Consider the following 6,000-nt stretch of genomic DNA (forward strand, 5'->3'; position numbering starts at 1 on the left):
CCCACAGTGGCTGACAGGGCCCAGCAGCTCTGGGACCCCAGGGGAGCCTATGTGATTCCACCTTTTTACACAGGGCCAGGCATTGTCTTAGTGGCTGGAGGTGTCCTGGCATCATTCCGTTGACACCTGCAGAGTGGTGGCCTGAGAGAGACCTGGGCAGGCTGTAGAGGGTGCAGAGCTCAGGTCACATGAGGACTTGAGTCCCCAGGCTGGGCTGGAGCTGAGCAGCTCCTCTGGAGGCCGTGTCCCACAGGCCAGGATTCACACTCACTATTTTAAGACTCAAGGCTTGTTGCCAGTCCCTAGTGCTAGAAACCAGTCTCAAGGAACCTAGGAGGGCCAGTGATATAGGGCTGCAAGAGTTTGTCCGTCGTGCAGAACTCTATTAAACACCTATTGTGTACTCAGCTCTGGGCTGGCTGCTCTGTTGCTGGGGCTCCCATGGAGTGGCCAGTATCCCTTGCCCTTGTGATGAAACTCCAGGCTCTGGAAAATCTGTGGGGGAGCAAGGAGGCATCTGGCCTGACCAGCAGAGGGTTTGGGGAGCAGAAAAGGGACAGGAGTCATGGCATGCCTCGCGGCTTTGCAGAGGAAAGGACCAGGAGGCCCACTGTGGGTCAGAACGTTTCTGTGGCAGAGGGGAAGGGGTGAGGCAGGCTCTCATGCCCCTGCCCTGGGTCTCCCACACTGGGCAGGGCTGGGCCTCCCCCTCTTCCCATGATCGCTGCCTGGTGAGCCCAGGCCCTGGCACCTGGTGTGGGGGGTGGCTCAGGAAAGCCATGGCTAGGATTTGTGCTGAATGGGGACTGGAAGCCCTAGCCACTGCCTTTGGAAAGTGGGCCAGAGGAAGTGCTGAGTGGGGAGGCCTGGCAGCTGGCATAGAACCGGCTGACTAAGCAGGGAGAGGACCACCAAGTGACCACTGCCAGCTGGGCCCCACGCTTGCTCACCCCTCCCCCGCAGACACATCTGGCACAGTGGTGGGGGAGGCAGTGGGGCTTCAGTCCCTGGAGCCCAGGCAGCCTGGAGGGGCCCGTGGAGGGGGCTGCGGCCCTTTGGCTTGAAAGTGTCTCTCTTCAGGGCTGGAACTGCAGAGAAGCCCGGAAGTGGGGGAGGTGAGGTCACAGACAGATGGGGTGAGGGGAGGGGAGGGAAGGGAAGGAACCCACCCATCTCTAGGACCCAGGGAAATTTGGTGGCTCTGGCCACCTCCCTTTCTGTTTTCTCTCCCAGCCAGGGCCTCTCTGGGCCCCTCCTCCGTGGTTCTTGGGGAATTGGAAATACCAGTGCTGATATAACACACCGGGCATCAAGGCCCCTCGGTCCCCACAGCCCCCAGTCCAGCCAGCTTCTCCACTTTGTGACTTTCTCCCCCTCCCAAGAAACAGGCATGGCTCTGGGGCCTAATGAATGGTACATTCCCCTTTCTCATCCTTACCCCCTCCAGCCCCTGGGGGCTGGTAGAAGCAAGGGATAGTCAGCTGGAGGAGAGGGGTCTCATCCTGGGCTTTCCTTGGTAGAGGGATTTGGCTGAAGCTGGCGGCTGGGAGAACCCCTTCTGTCAATGCGGGGGTGGATCTCAGCCAGCATGCAGTGGGGAGAAGGCGTCCCTTGCCCCAGGAGAGGGATGGCAAGACCAAGCAGGGTGCCCAGTCCCTTAGGCTACAGCCCGGCTAACCCTGGACAGCTAGCAGGGAAACTGAGGCTGGAAACCAATGGTTCTGACTAATAACTGCCTGGCAAGGCTAAGGGAAGGCTCTTCTCTCCATTCTCCCCCCATCCCGCTCTCTGCTTTTGTTTTCTTGCCTCTCTATGTTAAACTTTCTCTCTGGGTCTCTCTGAGTCTTTCTGGGTCTTTCTAGCTTTTTTGTTTCTGTTTTCAGTACTCTCCCCCACCTTTCCCTCCCTCCCTCCCTCCTTCCCTCTCTCCCTTTTCTCTGTCTCTCTCTGTTTCTGGGTCTTGCAGTCTCTATTCTTCCGCATCTCTCTCACTCTGTCTCTGTCTGCTGTTGTTTCTTCCAGTGACCCCCTCATCTGTCCACTCCCTCCATCATTGTGTTCCCTGGGCAACTGAGCCAGCTGTGGGAGTTACAGAGAGAAGCAGACCTGTCTGGTCCCCAAAGAGCTCACAGGCTAGTGAGGGTGACACAAGTGAACAGAAGGAACAGAGTGATGAGTCCTGAGTGGAGACGAAGACATTGCACTGCTTTTCTGAGACCTTTGAGAGACATTTCTGTCTTCCTCAGCCTCCGTTTGTCGGCCCATCCCTGTCCATCTGTGACTCTCCTGGTGTCACTTCGTGTGAGGTGGCTTGCTCTCCTCTTTCTGCCCAACACATGCAGTTTGCGTCTTTCCTTGTGGTGGGGGAGGCAGGTGGTCTGGGCAGGTGAGCATGGAGGTTGGCGATGGAAGGAGCTCGCCCTTGGGGATGCTGATAGCTGCGCCTGCCTGTCGAGGGCTGGGGCCAGGCCTCCCTCCCCAGGACGCTGCTCCACTGAACTTCTGAGGCCCCGAGTCTGACGCAGATTCTATTCAAAGGGCGTGTCCTTAAAGGCAGTTCTGGGTGAGATGAGATGAAGGTCATGGGTATGGAGTAAGCTCCTGCTGTATACCACAGGACTGGAATGTAAGTGACCCCCATTCCCCACCTTGCCCACCTCAGGGCTGGAAGGGGATGGGGCCACAGGGTGATGAAAGAGGAGTGGAGATAAGATATTAGCAATCTCTCCCTTAAAATTTTTTTGTAGCTTTTCATTTCAGATTATGAAAGAACTGTCAATGGTAAGAAATTTAGAATACAGAATAGAAAGGGTAACTGCCGTCATGACTCACTCCCCTTTTCAGTATTCATGTTGATCACAGGGGCTCCCGCCTACCCAGATGAGGAGGTGGTCAACTCCCCGCCCCCCAGTGCCGTCTGTCTGGGGCTGGCTCTGGCGGCGGGCGAGGCTCCAGCCTCAGCTCCCCCACTATTAGAACCTCATGTCCTCCAGGACTGGACCTGAGCCCACAGTCAGATCTTCTGTTTCACTCTGACAGATCTCAGGTGGGGCGTATGGACCACTGGTTGACATGGGAAGGTGGAGTGGTGGGGTTGCCTTATTTCTGTCTACTCAGGAGGCAGCCACTTCCTTCCGGTGGTGTTGGAAGGACCAGACTTTCTTGAACCATAAATTGTTGGTAGAAAACCCTGTGGAGCAGGTGTGACAGCCTTATGTCTACATGACCAAAGGAACTAGTGATTTCTCTGACACCAGAAGACCTGCTCCGCAGATTTTTTTTGTGTTCCCCCAGGAGAAGCATCTGGCAACTTAAATTAAAAAAACAAACAAACGTTAAAAAATCTTTACTGTAACACAGAGAAAAGTACACAAAGTGTACAGCTTGATGAATGATCCCAAAGTGAACGCACCTGTGGAGCTCCCACCTAGATGAGGAAGTGGGACGTCACAGCAGCTGGCACCTCCTGACAGGAAGCGCCTTGCAGTGCCGCCTGCCTGTGTCAGCACCTGGCTGCATGAAAAAACATTTTTCTTCAACACGAGTTTTAACGACTGAACTATGTGGGTAAATGATCATTTAATGAAAACTCCCTTTGTTGATTTCTTGTTGTTGTTTTTTTCTCTTATAAGCGATACTGTAATGAACACCCCTGACCAAGGATCCTTGTGTGTACCTGCCTCTGCTATGTACGTAGCGGCCTCAGGGGGCCTGGGTTTGGTTCCAGCCCTTATGTGTGACCTGTGTGACTCACTGTGCCTTTTTTATTTCTGTACAGTGGGAATAATGATAAAGATTTAAACATGGTGACATAGGGGTGTATTTAGTGCAGAGTCTGGTGCATACAAACACTCAATAAGCAACAGCCATTTTTAGTCCCTCACATTAATTTATTGAAATTGGATTTCTGGTGAAAGGGGTCGAAGGTTTCTGAGGGTTTGGCACAGGTTACCCAGCTGCCCCCAGAAAGGTGGTCTCCATTTACCTGCCAGGAGTGCCCTTGCCCTTATCAACACTGGGTACTATCTTCTTAAAAGGGCATTAAACATTGAATAAGTTAAAAACAAGTGAATACGTTTTTTAAATTGCATATCTTTGATCACTGGTGAGAGGAAGCAGTTTGTCTTGTGTTCGGTGACCTCCCAAATGGTTTTCCTGCTTCTTGTTTGTACACAAGATGTCAACTCTAAGACAGTACCCAGAATGATCCTTTTAAGACACAAATCACCATGTCATTCTGCTGAAAACCCAGCGACGGTTCCCCATTTCACTGGGAATAAAAGCCAACGCCCTCGTAATGGCCTGCAGGGTCCTCCCCAGCTGGCCCTCCTCTCCCTGCTTCAGCCACACTGGTCTCCCCGTTCCTCTGCTACACCTGAGCTGTTAACCTGCCTCCCTCCCCCCATAGCCAGCTCCCTGAACTCGTGCAAGGCTTTGCCCAAATGTCACCTCACTGACACTTGCCCTTCATGCCTCACTCCTAATCACCTTAGTTACTCTTATTTTTCTTTGACTGGTAGTACTTACCACCTTATAAAATACTCCATAATTTACTGGTTTGTTTATTGTCTGTCTGTCCCCCCTGGAATGTAGGGTCCAGGGGAGACACCCTCTTGTCTTGGTCACTGCGGTGTCCCAGTACCTAGAATTGTCTGGCGTTTCAAAGGCACTCAGTAGGTATCTGTCTAATGAATGAATGAGTGGTGAACTCCCTGTCCGTATTCTCCAACGATATTTCTGTTGTAATGTTCATCTGTTTAGTATTGGTTTATAAGGTGTAATATACTTGGCAGCATCTTTTCATGTACCAGTCTTTTCACATATTGTGCAATTAGTTTATAAAATTTATCATTTACATCAATATTTTTAATACTTTTCTGCTATACCAAAGTGCTTCCCTTCCCTTCCCTTCCCTTCCCTTCCCTTCCCTTCCCTTCCCTTCCCTTCCCTTCCCTTCCCTTCCCTTCCCTTCCCTTCCCTTCCCTTCCCTTCCCTTCCCTTCCCTTCCCTTCCCTTCCCTTCCCTTCCCTTCCCTTCCCTTCCCTTCCCTTCCCTTCCCTTCCCTTCCCTTCCCTTCCCTTCCCTTCCCTTCCCTTCCCTTCCCTTCCCTTCCCTTCCCTTCCCTTCCCTTCCCTTCCCTTCCCTTCCCTTCCCTTCCCTTCCCTTCCCTTCCCTTCCCTTCCCTTCCCTTCCCTTCCCTTCCCTTCCCTTCCCTTCCCTTCCCTTCCCTTCCCTTCCCTTCCCTTCCCTTCCCTTCCCTTCCCTTCCCTTCCCTTCCCTTCCCTTCCCTTTTTTTCATTTTTTTTAAAGGAGGGTGCAGCCTAGTGGCCCATGTGGGGATCGACTGGTAACCTTGGTGTTATCAGCACCGCGCTCTAACCAACTGACCTAACCGGTCACCCCTCAAAGTACTTTATTTTTAAGCTGTCAAATTGTTACTTTTTCCTTTATGATCTCAGACTTTATTGTTGTGTGACCTTTGCCTTCACCAAGAATATATACATTTTTGATTAAAATTTCTTCCGTGATTTTATGATTTCATTTCATTTTTTAATTTAACTCTTTATTTACATCTATGGGGAGAGGTAAGACCATAACTGTAAAATAAATTAAGCAGCTATTCCAACATGAATCATAAAGGAATTCATTATTTCCCAGTGATCTGAAAGACCATTTTATCATGTACTGAACATTTTTGTGTGTTTGACTGGGCTTTCTATGCTGTTCCATTGGCCTATCAGGTAATCTTACACTGATATTACTCTATTTTCATAATTGTTACAAGTCCCCTTTATTTTTAAAAAATTACTCTTTTTAGAGTTTATCATTTAGATAAACTCTAGATTGTTTTTTTCCAAATTAAACAAAAACAAAGCAAAAGATCCCTCTAGGAATTGGAATTGGATTAAATTTATAGCTTAATGTGATAATCAACTTTGCAACATTGAGTGTTTCCATCTGGGAACATAGCATATCTTTCTATTTTTAAGGCCTTTTTCA

The sequence above is a fragment of the Rhinolophus sinicus genome, chromosome 3, assembly GCF_057876585.1.
Source record: "Rhinolophus sinicus isolate RSI-liver-muscle chromosome 3, RSI-T2T, whole genome shotgun sequence".
Classification (NCBI taxonomy): domain Eukaryota; kingdom Metazoa; phylum Chordata; class Mammalia; order Chiroptera; family Rhinolophidae; genus Rhinolophus; species Rhinolophus sinicus.